At 45.0% G+C, this 18,728-nt stretch overlaps 1 protein-coding gene across 1 annotated transcript in view; it reads left to right on the plus strand.

The window, feature by feature from the left end:
• Positions 1 to 18,728, plus strand: part of XYLT1 (xylosyltransferase 1) — a 295,314-nt gene that overhangs the window by 232,915 nt on the left and 43,671 nt on the right. The window lies entirely within an intron of this gene.

An 18,728-nucleotide genomic window follows, 5' to 3' on the forward strand; every position in this document is an offset into this window, starting at 1 on the left:
CAACTCTGTGAGCTAATTAACAGCCAGGTTAGAGCACAGTGGCTCAGGTCTGGCACCCACGTGTGACCTCATGTTCATCCCTTCTGCCATCTAGACATTAGGACCAGGAGCTGAGCTGTGCCAATGGGCAGAGGAGAGAGAGATGGCCAGGGAGACCTTAGCTTACTGCATCCACTCAGTTGCATAAACCAAAGAGGCAGAAGAGAAAAATGTGGCTGGTCTTGGCCTCAAGGAGTCAGGCACAGCCCAGGTTTGAGGGAAGCAGCATGAGAAAAAGAATAAAGGTGGGGACCTTTACCAGGTGTTAACCCAGCCCACTAATAACCATGCCCAGGCAAACTCTTGGCACTAAGTTGTCCATGTATCAGTTCCTCCTCCCCTTAGGTAAACCTAGGAAAGAGACCAGCAGAGGGGGCCCTGACATGGGAAGTCAGGCTGGAGCACTCCCCTCCCCCCAGTGCTGTCCTCATCAAGTCACTATAAAGATGAGACAACTGAAACACGGGACCTAATCCAGAGCTGGACATTTACTATAAGCACTCATGAAATGGTTCTCTTATTGTTATTATGATAACTAAAAGTCCTGCATTATTACTTACAGACAAAAACATTATGTGGCCTTCCGTGTGTCCACTTTCTTTATTCTCTCCTTCTTCCTATAGTTCATGTCTGTATACCTTTGTACTAATTTGGAAATGTAGGGGTTGGGGTGGGGAGAGAGAGAGAGAGAACAGCTTTAAGAAAATTTAATTGTGTAAAGTCAAGAAGGTGGTCACCTTGAATTGAGCCAAGTTTGGACCCGCATGTAGTTGAGCTGCCCTGGTACCTATCTTCCCTTCCCATTGCAAGGCTGCTTTTAAAGAGAGCCTTGGAATTGGTCAGCCTTCTTGACCACAGTGGGCCGAAGCAACACTCTCCTTCTCACATCCACTTACTCTTGAATCAATAAGGCCATAATCTCCCTGAAGTTTTAAGTTGGAAACTTCCTCCAAAGTTCTACCTGCAGATCTCCTCATCAGCCTTACCACCCCATCCCCAGGCTCGAGTAGTGGGCATCTGGCCAGCCTGGTGGCCACTTCAAGCCCTCAGGGCAGTGTTAGAATGTGGCTCGGATATCTGGATGGGTCGGCAAATTCTGGCCTTCGCCCAGGACTCGTAACACCCCTTAATCAGAAAGTTGAGAATGGCAGAGAAGAGGCTATTCAGTGGTGCCAACAGTTTTCCCAGGGTGAGGGTGAAGTGGCTCCCACATCATGACTCCATCCTATGTGGAAGAAGAATGGAAATTGTGTCTCCAGAGCTGCCACCTGTCTCCTGTGTCCTTTCCTCCTCCAGAGAAGGATTCTCCTTGGTGCGATTTAATTGTGTTCATCAGTCAACATTACTTGGCAAACACAGCCAGGGGCACAAACATTGCCACCCCTTTTTCAGTGTAATTGCACTCTTTGGAATGCCAGAATGTGGTTTAAGGCCAAGCACTTTTTGATTACAGAGTCAATCTTTGTTTAAAAGTTTGCCACCCTGGGGAAGTTTCTAACAGGTTACTTTAAACAATGCTATCTCTGGACACACACGGCTAAATGGTCCCATTAATCCAAATTGTTTTGCTAGGATGCAGTGGAACCATTCAGCAACAGGGCAGTGTCAAGAAAGGCTTCACTGAGAGCATGGCTGTGTTGCCCAGTGTGGTGCTTTGTCATGAATTCATCTACCTGGACATGCCCCTACCCCGAGTGTCCCCATCTCTGTTCATCCATCCCTGAGGGTGTGCAGAGTACTGTGCTAAATGCTTCCATGGTCTCATTTAATTTCTCAGCCACCTGGTGAGAGGGGGTCTTTGTCATCCCCAATTTAGAGAGAAGGTACATGAGAAACTTGCCCAAAGTTGCTCACCTACTGAGAGGTAGAACTCAGACTTAAATGCACCCACATCCTTAACCACAAGCCAGGCTTCCCAAGCCTGATCTGTGGAATACTTGCAGTGTGCAAGGTGATTTAAAGTGGCATGCAGACAAGTTTTTGAAAATGTCAGTATTTGTCTGTATTAATATATAACTAAAAACTTACCCCAGGTTTCTGAAGCTTAAGTTTTCTTTAAAGAATAGTTGATCTAAATGTTAACAAAGCAATAATGCAAGTGGTTTGTGGCTCTTTAGTCATTTAACAAATATTCATTGAGTGCCTACTATATGCTAGGCACTTTTCTGGATGCTGAGATACCACGGTAAAGAAAGCATTTTACTGTCAAAGGAAAGGGACATTAGATAAGTGGAGGGATAATATATCAGATGGAAATGTGTTCTAGGAAAAATATGGCATGGAAGAGGGAAGGTGAGCCAGGAAGATGCTTTGGAAAAAGTTGGAAGGAAGGTGTATGAATGACCAAAAAGAAAGAAACATTGTAATGACAGGGGTCAGCATACTTTTTTATAAAGGATCAGATAGTAAATATTTTAGGTTTTGTGTGGAATAGGCAGCCATAGACAGTATGTACATGAATGGACATGACTGTGCTCCAACAATACTTCACTTACAAAAACTAGTGGTGGGTTGTAGTTTGCAGGTTCCTGCACTAGACCGTCCAGCCAGATCTCCCACATTTCAGGCAATGGCCTTGCTCAGAACACACAAGTCTCATCCCCTGCAAATTCAGTTCCTGATCCACTTACCCATCTTCCACACATGGCATTTCCTTTCATTATCTCTCATTATTCTGCCAACCCAGGAGCCAGCTTCTGATGCTCCAATGTTCAGATTTCAGGACCCTGGATAGAGAAAGAATGGTAGAGATTCCCCGGCTTTCTGGTCAACCTCCCCTGGACGTTAGCTGTTACTGCCACCCACCCCAGGGTATCTGAACTAGACATAAAACAACATAAAATAAAAATTCCTTTATTTCCCCCCAAACCGAATAGCTTACTAGTCCTGAACTTAAGCTGGAAAGCAGCACATGAAATATGGCTCACCCATCAATGTTGCCTGACCAGGGCCAGCCAAAAAGAGGCAGGCAGTTTATTCACAGACTGTCCTCCATGACTGTAGCCCTATCCAGCCCTCCATAGTGTCAGCCGGAGCAGACTATATGTTCTTACCACCAACCTTCTCTGCATAAACCCGTCAGAAATACCTGGTTCTCATTAGCACTGTAATTCACCCTGCGCCACCTTCCTCAATCTGAATCAAAAAGGTTAATGATGCTGAATCCTGAGACTCATTGATTTCAGCACTTACCCCAGCTTCCTGCTCCCCCTGAGAGCACACGACTCGTTTATCTTTCCTTGGCTGACCAGGCAAGTTGCTGACTAATGCCTTAATGCCAACTAATTCCCAAAGATTTCCCAGAGTGACTGGGCATGTGTTCCTGTTGTGCTTTCTGTAAATCTGGTTGATCTTGTGTGTCTGGTTTCCCCCCATCTTTCTGCCTAGATGCTAGATGTGTCTGGGCACCCCTCTTGTAATTTGTCTCATGAGTCTGCCTGAGGTTGCGATGTCAACTTGGGAAGATAAAGAAATATTTAGCCAAGGTGATGACCATAGTGCCTCTAGTACATTCTAATAAAATACCTTTAGTACCTCACTATTAATTAATTCATTCAGTCAATCAACACATGCTTATTGGAAACCTACCATGTATCAGACATTTGCTAGAATCTAGGGTTGCAACCAATAGGATAGCTAATATCTTTGATCTCACAGATTAGGCCATTAAATGATTACGTCTTTATGATATTGTTAAGAATGAGGTCTACATGTATATCATATAGGAAACAGACAAGCATATAACCTCTTCTCTTCAAGGGAGTCAGAGAAAGCTTCCCTGGAGAAGTGCCTTTGAGCTAAAAGTTGAAGGAAGAGGAGGAATTAACTGAAAAAATGGAGGATGAGTGTTCCAGACAGAGTGAGCTGCATGTGCAAAGGCCCTGAGGCATAAGGGAACATGGCTCATGCAGCAAGAGAGGCTTATGTGGACAGGATGTGGCAAGGGGATAAGCCGATCAAATAAGGCTAGAAAGATAGGCCAGCCCAGATGGTATGGGATCCTGAGAGCCATGTTAAGGAGCACAAGTTTGTTCTAAAAACAACAGGTTACCTTTGAAAAGTATTTAATTGAAAAGTGCCATGATGAAATAGCTTTGGTTCCTAATTAATTGCTTAGCAGTGGGGAAAAAAGGAAGGGGAAAATGTAGAGAACTTTACCAGGCTGCTGGATGAGGGGAAATATGATAGCTAATATTTTCTGCTGGTAGATATGTTCATTGTAGCTCATATATTTATTTTCCACCAAGCTATGTTGCCCCTCCTTTATTGCTGTTATTTTCTCTCTGTGGGGCCTTTAGGCAGCACGCAATATTCTTTCTGAGTCTTCATGCCCTGGGTTTCTTGGAACTGGACCCTGTAACTCTCTCTGTCCTCTGTTTGACAGAAATTTTCCGAAGCTCAGGCCATTGGGATGGGGAGCAAAGCTCAGAAGTGTGCATTTGAGGTGCTGGCAGAGTCCAAGTCCAGTTGTCCCATTTACTGGCTACGAAACCTTGGGCAAGTTGCTCGTCCTCTCTATGCCTTGGTTTTCTTGTCTATAAAGTGGGAACCATCATGGTTACCTGCCTCAGCCTTTGCTGAGAGGATAATCCGTGAAATGCGAAGTGTCTTGCCTGGCCTAGAGAAAGTGCTCAGTAAATGATGACAATAAGGGTGCCCCAGAGTGACAAATCCACTAGACTGATAGTTCCAAGAGTGCAGAGATGACATGTGTCTGCTTAGCACTGCTTCTCTACTGCCCAGTACAGTGCCTGGCTCGTAGTAGCAGCACAGCAAGTCCTTACTGAAGCAACAGTGGAGCAAATGCATCGTCAGTGGCCATCCCACAGCCACCACTGTGACAACAGCAGTTCCTGTTGCCATTTATTCCTAAGTGGCAGAAGACTCACTGATACATCAGTGCATGTATTTCACTTCCACAATTATTAAAAGCATCCCTGGGCTTATTTCTGGATTGAGAAGCAGTGGGGAGGTATTGTCTTTACTTATTTCTTTCAGCTAGAGGCATTTTCTGATATTTCCATGATGAAAATAGAAAACGTTCCAAAGAGCCAGAGTCAATTTCAGAAGAACAATGAGCCGTGATGGTTTCTCATATATCCTACAGTTGGCTCAGCTGCTTCTCTGCTTAACTGGATGTGTCCTCACGGATACAAAGGAGTGCCATCCGGGAGCCCAGCAGGCTGAGGGATACTGACATGTCACACCTGTCTGGCCACATGCTGGCTTTCACGCAGTCTGGGAGAGGGTCTGAATCCCACACAATCCCTTGATGTCATGTGGCCGGTACCCATTCTATCCCCATCCTTGAGAGGCAGCTGGGAGGCGGGACCCCAGCTATCCACGTTCTCTCCAGTTTCCACGACCCAGCCTCATACCCTCTGTAGGGAAGGCCTTGAACTCTGAGGTCAGGCGGCTTGGATGCAAATCCCTGCTCCTGTTACATGTGGACTGTCTAGCCCAACACAAGTGATTTAACTTCTCTGTACCTCTTCATCTGCAAAATGGGTGAGAATAATAGTACCCACTTCATGAGGTTGTTGAGAATCAAAAATGAATCAATATGTATTGAGTGCCTAGAACACATGACTTATACCATCAGTAGTTATCATGATCATCATCACTGTTACCCAAGCTTTGAGAAGCTCAGTTTGCTCCTTTGTAAAATGGACCTAATCTGCCCACCTTCTATGTTGGTTGTGTGGATTAAGTGGATAGTATATATAAAATATTTATTATATATCAAACCTGTTTATTTTCGTACCTCTGTAATGATGGATTTTTTTTATCAGTTTGAGATTTGGGGGTTCAACTGGTACTTTGTTGTTATGGTAAAATACACATAACAGACAATGTACCTGCAGTAACATTTAATACAGTCACAGTGTTGTGCAAACATCATCACTAGCCAGTTCCAGACATTTCAGTCATCCCAAAAGGAAACCTCGTGCCTGTTAAATAGTTGCTTTCCATTTCACTCTACCCCCTGTCCCTGACAGTCCCCAGTCTGCCTTCTGTCTCTATGGATTTACCTATTCTGAATGTTTCATATTAAAAAATCATGCCATAGGTGGTCTTTTGTGACTGGGTCATTTCGCTTAGCATCATGTTTTCAAGGACCATCCATGTTGTAGCATGTGCCAGTATTTCATCCCATTTTATGGCTGAATAATATTCTGTTGCATGGATAGGCATTTGCTTTATCCATTCACCCATTAATGAATATTTATATTATTTCCTCTTTGGGGCTGCTATGAATATGTATGTGCAAGTTAGTTTTTGGACAACTATTTTCAGTTCTTTTTAGTGCTTTGGTGACTTTTTAACGGACATGGTTCAACTATTTAAGAAAGAAGGGGAAAAAATAGTAAGAAGATAAAGCAGGAAATGCGAGGGATCCCAGCTTCTGTATGTAGGTTTCCTTTTTTGGTCAACCTCAGCCTTCTTGGAGGCCAGCACGGGAACTGACCAGAGAGAGGTTGGTCTTGGCTCTATTCTTGAGCTCTTGGGCCCTATTGTTGTCCCATGGGCCACAGCTTCCCCTGGGGAAATCCCTGCTGACCGTATGTTGCAACTTGACAGGCCTGGGAAACCAGCCATCGTGTCCCTTCTAAAAGGGAAGAAATAAGGAGAGCAAAAAGATAATCAAGCATTTTCCTATGTTCCGGGCACTAGGCTAAGCCTTTCACATGCATGAGCTCAAGTGTTGGCCCAACTCAGACAAGGAAACTGAGAATAAGAGGGATAAAGTAACTTGCGAGGTCACATAGCAAGGAAGCAGTAGAGGCAAGGTTCCAACCCAGTCACCTGATGCAGAACAGTGGCCCTGCAGGACAGTGGCACAGCTGGCTGCCACTCAGGGGAGCACATTTCAGCAGGACCCACCTGTGTATCTGCCTTGGAGTTCGAGGGATCCCATGTGAGGTGGGAAATTCCATTTGAGGGATGTGACACAGCCTTGGGGACATCATTCAGTATTTGCCCTTGTGTGTATTGAGCAACTTTTATGTGCCAGACATTGTGCTGGACAAGCCTTTTTATCAACTGGGATTCCTTGTCTAAACCCCAGAACACAAAAAGTGATCAGAATGACCGTTCTCTTGATTCTCACAAGGAAGGTACATAACTGGTACCATTTTTGATGCACAGAGAGAAGTGATTCAGGACATGCAGTAGATGCCTCAGGACACCAGGCACCAGTTCTCACAAAGACCTGGTTTCCTTTATCATCACTGTTTCTCCTTCATCATCATCTGGAACAGTACCTGACACGTAGTAGGCATCACATAAATATTTGCTGAATGAATAACGTGGATATAGTGATGTGAACAAATAGATGTGAACCCTCCCCTCCTCTCACACACATCTTGTCTTATAACTTATGATTGAATACTCTTTTACTATCCAAACCATTTAAGTATTCAGAGACCTAGCACAGAAAATAACTCATTAGTGATCAGTGAACTTATACCAGAATCTTTTCAGCATAGTTAGATGAGAGCAGGTTTTTGGAGTAGTCCCAGATGACATTTGTAAGCAGCTTTTTTCCTTAAGAAACATCGTATCAGTCATGTAGGAACACAGTGGGAATAGGACTTAAGTATTGCCTCTCAGTAAATATCTCAGGAATGCCTGTAAATGAATAACCTTTACCCAAGGAGCAGGATGCCTGACTCATAGATAGTCAGATAAAACCAGAGCCTTAAGTTAAAATGAGTCCATACAATTCAATGTGATACCAGTGGTTGAAAAAGGTAAATTCATTTCTAAAGTCAGAGTTCAACACAGCTGTTGGCACTTAGGAAATGCTCAAAAATTTGTGGAGGGAAAGGGGGGAAAGAAAGAAAGAATGAAAGGGAAAAAGAGTAAAGGAAGGAGGGAGGGAGGGAGGGAAGAAGGGAGAGAAGGAGGGAAGGAAAAAGAAAAGAAGGGAGAGAGGGAGAAAGGAAATTTAATTCACATTCCTAACAGTAACCCAGGCAACACTGAAGTGTTTATTGTATACCAAGCACCCATGCTAAGAACTTAACCTAAGTGGATCATTCCTTTTGGCCTCAAAACACCTCTGTGAAACATGTCCTTCTGTATGAATCCCATGGTTTAGAAGGCAAGAGTGCGTCTCGCACCTGCCCAGGGTCAGACAGTCAGTGAGAGCAGAGCTCAGCCAGTCCTGCTGAGAGGTATATAGTTAAATGCTATACTCTTCCCTCCTCCTAAAACAAAGAATTGAAATCTGAATTGGCCACGTTCTTTAATGATTTTTGGAAGTTTTATTTTTAAGCTTCTAAATCTTTTTTTTTCCTCAATTGAAACTTCACCCAAGACCCTCCTACAGTAAATAGGTGATAGTGTCTCCTCTCTACAGAAACCTCAAATGAGCCACCGAGGCTGTCCCCTGCCCTGCCCAGCCCAGCAGGAACCAGGACCACCCCAGATGCAACACAGCATGAGACTCATTGATTTCTATGACAAATTTTCTTTTAAAACGTTTTAGAAGTTCTTTGTCTGCCAGAACCGCAGATTAGGACCTCAGAGCCTGTGTCCTGTTTCAACAGCCTGCTTTCTTTTTTTACATCTCTTAAGTCCTCTGAAATAAACAAACAGACTTGGAAATCTGGGTAAAGAATATACTGGGTGCAGCATGTCCTGATCCCGCAGATCCTCTCTCTCGAGCCAAGAATCTGTGTCTGCTTGAGGTTTGCAGAGGCACGGCATTTGTTTTTCTGTGGAGGAGTGTGTGGCTTTTCTGCTGTGTTGCAGTGTATTTTGACCTTGTTCCAGTACAGATGGGCTAGTGAACCTGGCAGGCTGCCCAAGGTGATTGGTGACAGTCAGCTGTCTTTTGAGCTCAGTCCCACCTCAGAGCTGAAATCGGAACTGACCTGACCCTGACATTCTGAGGGATGGAGATCCTTGTTGTATCTCAGTCCCAGAAGAATATCGGCTCAAGTCCTGGAGAGGTAATAATAGCAACAACAATATTAACAGCTAACGATAGAGCATTGTATGGGCCAGGTTACCCAACCTAGAATAGATAGATCTCTGTGCTTTCCCCTTCCCACCATTCATTACTCCACTTCTGGTACCGGTTTCTGTATCAGCTGGGATTTTTCCATTGAGAACAGCAGTCGGTGCCCTCTTATTTAATCCTTATCACAACTTATAAGGTGTGGAGGTTGAACTTCACACAGCTAAAATGACCTGCCCAAGGCTACACAGCTAATAAGTGGTGGAACCAGAACTTAAACCTACTTCTCTCTGGTCTCAAGTCTGCATTGTTTTAATTGCTCCAAGTTCTGATACGTTAGTGTTGGTGCGTTAGGGACACCTGCCTGGGAAAATTGGAATTGATAAATTATTACTATAGGTCATTGCCTTCATTTTTATAAACCCAGGGGAGTGTAAAATGGGAAAGGGGGAATCGGGGGAATCTTAGCCATACACACAGAGGGAAAGTTGAGTTTATCAGTTCAGTTCAATTTAGATTAATGCTTATTTATATTCTGGCCCTTCCCAGCTGAACTGACACTGAGCTGGTTCTTGCAAAGACAAGCAGGAGTTGATCAGGCAAAAGTGTAGGAAGCATGTTCCCAGCAGAGAGGGACAGTATGGACAGAAGCGCTCATTCTCGGATGCAACACACACATCCTGAACTATTTCTGTGGGCCACCCTGAAGTGGGCCTGGGGCCCCAAAGAGAAAGAGGCATAAGGCCTATTCTGGACACTGGGGAAATCTTGGTGGATCAGGCACAATCCCTGTCCTCAAGTAGCTTACAGTCGAGGGACTTGAACATACATAACTTACACTAGTGTCAGGAACACAGATACGTACGATTAAAAACGTCACAGGTTGGTGGAGAACCAGCAAGCAGTGGGCATGCCTTTCCTCTGGCATTTCTAAGAAAGGGACATGAGAACTTCCTCCTGAAGGCTGCCGTTTACTGAGCACCTACTATGGGCCAAGTGCTGTGTGTGCCATACGCCCAAACACACAGGCAACTTCGAGACCATTGATTTTTATCCCCTTTCTGCAGATTAGAAAGTTAAGGCTCAGCGAACGTAAGAAACTTGCTCAAAATCAACAGCAGCAGAGTGGCAAAGATCAGAGAGAAATTTCTACAAACACTTCTCTGAAAACAGCTTTTATTTGGCCAAGTTTTGACTTTCCCATTTAAATCACATTTACTTTTAAAATTCAATCTGTTGCTGTCCTCCAGAGCCATCCTCATCTTGGCTGCCCCCCACCCCCCCCCAAAAAAAAACAAATCAAATAACTGGCTGTGATCAGTTGTTGTAAGGGGATGCGCAATTTGGTTAACCAAATGTTTTGTTCATTTAAGATGTCTCATGGTATATGAAGGCAACCAGATTTCAGATAATTAAAATGCAATCAAGTAGACTACACACACGCAAATAGACTACACACATACAAGGCTGAATAACAATTTAGTTCTTCATTCAAGATTCAGGCGGTGTTCTAGGGCCAGGTGTGGCCCCTGGCTGCCGGTTCTTCCCAGTTGCGTCCGTCACAGCCATCTGGAGGAAGGGCTGCCCTGTGAAAAGTTCCCACTGATGGAACGCCTCTCAGAATGGCTTGTGAATGTTTAAAATGAAAAATATGTCTTGCAGACGTTCTTTGACAGCGTGGAGATTTTGAGAAACAGTCTGCCAATTTCTGCAAGTGCGATGAGCATGTTTTAATTCCACGTTGTTTTCATCGGTAACAAAATATAAATAAATAGATCGAATTAAAAGTGAGCGGGTTTTATTATCCAGATGGTTCTCCAGTGTGTGGCCTGCCTATGCAGAGGGAACCGCTGCCTTCTGGCATCGCCAGCAGGAATTGTGCTCCAGTTCACCTGGTGCATCAAACACCCCATATCATAAGGCTCTACCTCTTTGTCTCCCTCCCCCACCGTCCTGTGTGCTACTTGTGAATGGGGACCATAACTACCTTATCCGCTGCTGTGCCAAGTGTCTGGGACTGGCCCACCGAAGCAATGGAAGGTGTTTCCCAAGAGACAGACAGAGCTTGCAAAGTCTTACAGTTACGAAGAGCACAGAACATTTAGAAAACTTCAAGTAATTCTGAAGATTGAGCAGGCAGGGCTAGCTCACAAACCACTTTGCACACTTGTTAAGGAGTTAAGGCGGTGTCCTGCAGGTGACAGAGAGCTGTTGAGGATATTGAGTAGAAGAGTATTGATCAAACTTCTGTGCTAGAAAGATCCTACGACTGTTTTCCAGACAATGGTGTAGAGTGGAGTCTGAAAGCTGGGTGGCATTTGATCCAGTTCACTTTTCCTCGGGTGCCCAGTCATGGCTGTAATTATGCCCACGGGATCCTGGAAGAAATACCGCAGCTGGCTTTTTCCATACATTTTCCCCTGTGTCTTGCAAGCATGGGTGTTGCCGTCAGCGTTGGCTACATTTGAATCAGGGATTCCCCTTCTCTTATCTCCAGTGCTTTTGCTCCTGACCTTTCTTCTTCTTGTTCTGAAATTTTGGCCTTCCTAGTAGACAAGAAGACTTAAGGTCCGAGCATAACCCGCCCAGACAGTCAAGGACACAGTGATAATAGTCACTGCTGCCACCCAAAAAGAAGTAAGCCATATGGAAAAACAAGCCCGAATCCACTCATGAGATGGAGTGCAATGAGAGGAAACTAGGTGACTGGGGCTCAGATTTCAGACAAGCGCAGCCGCACGCCCACAGCCGGGACACTGGCTTTATCTCTGTCAACTCCTGGCATGCCACCTGTGCGGGACAATGGTCCCCTTGAAAGGAAGTAGGAGGCTTCAGAAGGCAGCTGCGGATTCTTGTGTTTGTTTCCTGGCTCTCTTTCTAAAGAAACGGAACACGCGCCTGAAGCTTATTCATCATAAGGAAAGCAGGACTAAAAAGAGCCCAGACTCTGGAGTACCAAGGCCCAGGTCTCCTATCCACCCCTCATAGGACTTTGACCAAGCTGGTAAATCTCTTTGAGCCCTACTTTATTCATGTATAAACTAGTACTGGCTTGCTGGGGTTATTGTGAGATTAAAGGAGGGAAGAGGAGCGCTTAGCACTTTGCAGGCACCAAAGAGAGTTTTCTGCAGTGGTCATTATTTAGTGTGTTCCCGTGTCCCGGGGTTCATTGACCCACGTCTCTCCCAGTTCTCTGGGTGAAGACTTGGGGTAGAGCATTTCCGGTTAAGGGAATGGGCTGGGCAAAGGCTCGGATGTAGACGTGAATGAGAGAATTCTCTGCCTTCCTCTCAAGGAGCAGGTACTGTGCTGGGTCTGGCAGCCACACCCAGGAGGTCTGCATGCCAGCCCTCCACTGGGACATTTGTTAAGCGTGCCAGCAAATCTGTATTGAGCACCTACTATGTGTCAGGTCTTGGAGGAAAGAACAGAATTAAACTCGATGCTTGTCTCACAACTATAGCCAGGCTCCCAAAAAAGTATTGTCCAAGGTGCCCAGAGAGAAAATCCCAGTGCTTTTAAGCAGACAGATGGGCTGCAGCCTGAGCCACTTCCTTGGGCCCTGGAGAAGACAGCTCTGTGCATCCCCCCCGCACCCCCTCCTCCTCAACAGAAGGCTCATTTGGGCCCCGCTGATTGTTGGCACCATGGGGAAGCTAAATGGCCGCTGCCCAGATCTCACCTGCCTGCCAGAGACGCGCACCAGCCCCTCCAGGGCATTCTCCACTCCATCACTTTACAAGTTCCTTCTCCCTCCCCACCCACCCACCCAGTAGCCAGCTGGCTTGGTTCCTGTGCAGTGTCGTGAGCCCCGGGCGTGCCCTCAACTTGGGATGGCCTCATTCTATTTAGTGTGTCTTTCTGAAACCAAAGAGAGACTAAGAAGTGTGCTTTGCGTGAACAATTCCACATCTAGAAATTTAATCCTACAGCAATCTATCACACCTACACCCAGAATGATACATATGTAGAGATGATCACAAAAGCAGTATCTATAAGAGGGGGAAAAGGAAATAATCTAAATGTCCATCATGAGGGAATTGGCTATGCCCATCCTACAGAATTCTGTGCAGCCACTAAAAGGGTGAGGTTTACCTGTATGTACTTATTAGACAGAACAGCAGGATATATCATTACATTAAAAAAAGAGTCAGGTAAATACATGTAATTAAAAAAAAATGGATATGAATATAATAGCTTCTACTTCACAAGGCTGCCAGGAGGAATAAATAGGTTAATAAATGCTTAGAATAGTGTCTGGTCCCCGTAGGGGGCACTCAAGTGTTAGATGTTATTGCTAGTGTTGCCATTGTTGTCATTTCATTCTCTATCTTGCTGTAACCATAGTTTTCATAATCATCACTTTAAAAGCATAGGGAAGGGTTACAGTTGACCTTCCCACCGTCATGGTTTCCTGTACTCTGCAGTTCATCAGAAAAGGACAGAGTGCGCTGTTTCTCCTGTGGTCGCACATCCCTCAGCAGATCTATACACTTGGAGTCACTAACTCATCTCGGTTTGCTTAGGACTTTCTGACTTTAAAAATTCTGTGTCCTGGGCATCCCCTCAGTCCCGGGCGAACCAGGACAGCGGGCCACTCCACATATGCCCCTGGTAGCCACGTTGCTTTAAGAGTTATACAGATAAGTAGTCATTACTGCTTTTCACACATAACACGGAAAAAAAGATAAAAATGGTACACCCAAATGGAATATAATTCAGCTTTAAAAAGGAAGGAAATTTTGACACATGCTACCATGTGGATAAACCTTGAGGACATTATGCTAAGTGAAATAAGCCAATTGCAAAAGGACAGATACTGGATGATTCCACTTAGATGAGGTTCCTAGAGTTTGGCTACTATATGAACTTGACTGTTTCTAGAGACAGAAAGCAGAATGGTGATTTCCAGGAGGTTGGAGCATGAAGAAAATAGGAAGTTGTTATTTAATGAGTTCAGAGTTTCAGTTTTGCAAGATAAAAAGAGGGTTGGAGATGGATGGTGGATATGGTTGTACAACATTGTGAATGTACTTAATACAACTGAACTGTACACTTAAAGATGGGTGAGGTGGCAAATTTCACGTTATGTGTATTTTACCATAATTTAAAATTTGAGAGAAAAAATGTACATCAACTATCACAAATATTGTTGCTTAGAGTGAAGCTAACGTGGTATTTAAATTGAACAGACAGCCATGGCCCATGTGGCTCAGTTTTTTGGAATGTTGTCTCGTAACCAAAATGTTGTGGGTTAGATTCCAGGTCAGGGCATATAACTAGGTTGCGGGTTCAATCCTCAGTCCAGGAATGTACCAGAGGCAACCAATCAGTGTTTCTCTCTCACATCGATGTTCTTTCCCTTCTTTCCTCCCTTCCTTTGTCTCCAAAAGCAATGAAAAAATGTCCTCGGGTAAGGATCTTTAAAAATTAAATTGAACATAAATATGAAATAACTGTACAGATGAAACACTAGTAGTAGGAATTGGGGAAATACTGACATGGTATGCTCTGAGCTCAGACTGAAGGTGCCTCCTTGGCCCGCACCACCCTCACCTTGCCCGATCCCAACGCCTCTCTCACCGCCACTTGTGCACATTTCTTCTCCACAGATGGCCCACCCACTGCCTCCAGGAGGTCTCTGCATACTGGCAGCATTAGGGTTTGAAATCCTGAGTCCTGACATTCGCAAAACTCTGTGCTTAACTTTTGCCTGAGCACTGTCAGCCTCATCATCAGTCATGAGCATCCTCTATCAGAGAAGGAGATCTGGGACCCAAGCGTGGTGGGCAGGAGGGACCCAGGAAAGAGGATTGGCTCTGAGCGGGGCTTTTTCCTGGTGGAGGCCAAACAGGCCCCATCCTCAGCCTAGTCACACACTGCCTGCTGACGGGCGTAGCTGTGACTGGGCTCCTAGGCACGGGGGCAGGAGGGAGTGTTGGGGGCGGAGGACGAGAGAGCTGAATCATGCCCCTTCCTGTGTGTCTTCAGCCCAGAGTCAGTATGCATATCAGACAACCTGATGGTACAATGGCCCTCTGGAAGATAGTTCCTAACCCTGACACCAGCTGGGAGACTGGACAAGTCCCTTCTAGGGGCGTTTCCAAACCATGCTCTGCAGAGCATCCCATGCATGTGATGGACAGAAAGCCTTCCAAGTTCAGGTTAGGCTGGGTCCTTACACTGCTATTCCAGTTCAAAATGTCTTAAGCCTCTGGTGTTCAAAATGGCAGTAAGACATATTATTAAGTAACAGGCCACATTATCAAAGGATTACAATAAGACAGGTGCTTCTGCACAGGTGTTACATGTGTTATTTAATACTCCCAACATGTGAGGTTTACAGAGCTGAAAGTAACATGCTCAAAGTCTGGGCTTTCAGGAAGAGACCATGGGGAGATGATGAATAAAGAAAGAGGAAGAGAATTAACTAGTGATATCATGCTTGACTTAAAACAGCGCTTCTTAAGCTTTAAAGGGCAGATGCCTCACCTGGGAATCTTGTTTAAAAGCAGATTTTAACTCAGTGGGTCTTGGGTAGAACCTAAAGATACAGTGTCTAATAGCAGAGGGCTGCTGTTCTTCGTGCAAAGGCTAGACTCTGAATTAGGAGGCATCAGGGCGCCTGTATATTATTTTCTGCACCTGGAATAAAACTCATTCAATCATTCATTGATTCACTTACTCACTCATTTATTCACACATTCGCTTGTAGAAGTGGTCTGGTAGTTCCAATCCCAATTCTCCATTTTACTAAATGGGTGACTTCTTTGAGTCTCAGCTGTCCATCTATAAAATGGAAATGAAACTCACATTTTATAGCATCTTTGTGAAAACTAAATACAAAAAAAAAAAACTGTAGAAAAAGTCAGTCCCAGGGCCTAGGCCATGGTGGACGTTCCATACATGGTCATGGAGCTTCTTTCCTTATTCGTTTATTTATGTGTTTCAACGGATATTCCCATGTGGTTTGAATACGTTTATTTTAATATTTACTAAAAACATGTTTATTAAAACAAAGATGTTATGGTGGCTCCAAACAGTACCATGCTGAACCAGAGTCACCATCATGAATCAGAGGAACTGGCATAGATGAAGAGATGTATCTTCTAATAATTTCTGCAAAAGGTGCAAAGGGGCTGGCAAGGAAGCAGACACAATTGATAAGCTGTGGGAGCCACTTGGCAACTGACTCCCCCCAAAAGAGTGAGTGAGAAATGTGTGTGAGGGGAAGGGAGAGAGACACTGGAACTGGGTAAAATGTCAACAGATCGCAAGCTGTTAATTATCTGGAGAGAACTAAATATTATGTAGGCAATTATCGACAGGCGTCTGAAAGCAACAATAGGAAAACTTGGTCCCCAGCCGAATTCCATCTTCTTTTGGAGAAAGGCTGAGGAGACAGGCTTTAGTATTCAGAGCAGGCTTATTTATGCAGAGGGAGAGCGAGGGGACCAGGGCCCCAGGGAGGGGGGACAGGCAGGGGGCACAGCTCTCTGCTTTGAAAAGCAGCTTTACCCACAAGCTCTAAGCCTGGAATCCACGGCCCCCTCCCATCCAGCCTTCCTCCCCCAAGATGTCATCTTTTGAGAGGATTTCATGTGGAAGCATCGCTAAGTAAATTCGCTAAATGCCTATTCATCCCTGTCCGATGGGGACTTGGTGAAGCGGTAAATGTGAAAATGGCCCCAGCGCAAGGCCCTGAAAGGGCTTTCTAGGGTTGCCAAATGGAGTAGCAGCCACTGACCCTGGGAGGCCTAAGGCTTCGAAAGAGTCGGCCCCTTGAGAGCCCCAGCCCGGCCCCTTCAACCCTCCCACTGAGGCTACTGAGAGGCCCCTCTTTATTATTCCTGCTGCCAGGGACCCATTCAGAGGTTAACTTGTCCCTGTATTCATCAGAACGACAATAATGAACTGTTGCAGAGAGTAGTGAGGGGGTCGGTGAACAGGAACTGCTGGGACATGTAGACGGTTTGGAGAGAGCTTGCTTTAATTTTTTATGGGCTGAGTTAGTTAACACCTCTTGCAGCAACTTCAAGAAGCCCTTTGCCCACAAGCTAGCATAAGTTGGTGTGGGGCATGCGTGGGCTTTACCTTACAGTGAGTGGTAGGGGTTTGTCCACACAGGAGATGCACCATCATTGTGCAGACACGTGGGGTGAGCCTTTGACTGCATCCCCAGAGTTCACCTCTGTGCGCACCGGCAGAGCTTAGCTTTCTGCGTGTGTGCTGGATTTAGCTCGTTCCGCACACACGGGGTTTTTCTGGAGTCTACTGCCTGCTAGAACGGCTGGCTTTGAATTGATGTTTATTTCTGTTAATAGGATGGGACATCAGCAGTGCTCATTTTCACTGCAGCATCTCTTTACTGCTTTGTGCCCCCTCCGCTGGAATTATGAGTTGGTCAACATGAGTCATCCAATCACAGAACAGGGACTTGGAGTGGCGCGACTGCAGAGACTTGCAGGGAAATGAAGAAGCAGTAGGGGGTGGGAGCAGCTCAGACCAGATGGTGGGAGGCAGAAAGAGTAGAGCAGCTTGTACTTGCTGCACGCCTACTATATGATCTTTAAACCCACCCAGTTGTCCATTCAGAATATATCAATGGAGAGCCTACTGTGTGCTGGACAACCTGGTGAGTTCAGAGAAGATAAATGACTTACCCTTGGACACAGGGCCTGGTCCGGAGAGGATCTGGGATCTGTCTCCAGGTTCTTCTGCTTCTTGTGTCTAGGCATCACCTTCTAAGGTACCCACCTGCCTCTCAGAGGTCTAGCCTCCATTCTGTTCCCAGAAGTGTCCTTCCTTTCCACTGCCTACACATTTCTCCCAGTTTGAAACAATAGTTAACCCTTTCCTCCTAAATAAAAATCCCTGAGCAAAGAAGCCTAATGATAAAGGAGCTGTCACTTCAGCACCGTTTACCTGTTTGGGTTTATTCTGCAGAAGAGGCGACTGCATTTCTAGCAGATGGAGACCCGTGTGACTGCCTTTTAAAATACTGTCACAGCTGTATGCACAAGCTGATTAGCTGTGACTACACTGCTAGTGCTGAGATTGATGGTGATAAATTTGGGATAACAATGCTGGGAACGATGTCATTCGTTTGCATTGCACTTTATCTTTGTTAAAGATCTCTCAATCAGTTGCCCAGTGGTTGTCTAGAACTTCGTATTCATTCATTCATTTCTCAAAATGCACTTTGAAAGAGTCAGTTCAAATTCATGTCAACTTTGAGTCATTTCTTCATCCAATAAACATTAACGTAGCTCCTACTATGTGCCAGTGATGAGCAAAGTTCTGTCTTCATGGCATTTACATCCTAATCTAAGGAAGTTCAACACCTTCACATAGTGATAGATAGTGAAATAGCCCTGGCTGGTGTGGCTCAGTGGATTGAGTGCCAACCTGCAAACCAAAGTGTTACTGGTTCAATTCCCAGTCAGGGCACATGCCTAGGTTGCAGCCCAGGTCCCCAGCAGAGGTGCGTAAGAGACAACCACACAATTATGTTTTTCTCCCTCTCTTTCTCCCTCCTTTCTCCTCTCTCTAAAAATAAATAAATGAAATCTTTTAAAAAAAAGATAGGGAAATAAATAGAGTGATATGATAAAGGCAGAGAGGGGGATGCAGGTGCTACTCTAGGTTGAATGACCATAAAATTCCTTTCCTAAGAGATGACATTTAAAAGGGAACCTGGATAACAACAGCACATTAGTGA

Source organism: Pteronotus mesoamericanus, unplaced genomic scaffold, assembly GCF_021234165.1.
Source record: "Pteronotus mesoamericanus isolate MK-2021 breed Mesoamerican mustached bat unplaced genomic scaffold, CSHL_Meso_final scaffold_167, whole genome shotgun sequence".
NCBI classification, from domain to species: Eukaryota; Metazoa; Chordata; class Mammalia; order Chiroptera; family Mormoopidae; genus Pteronotus; species Pteronotus mesoamericanus.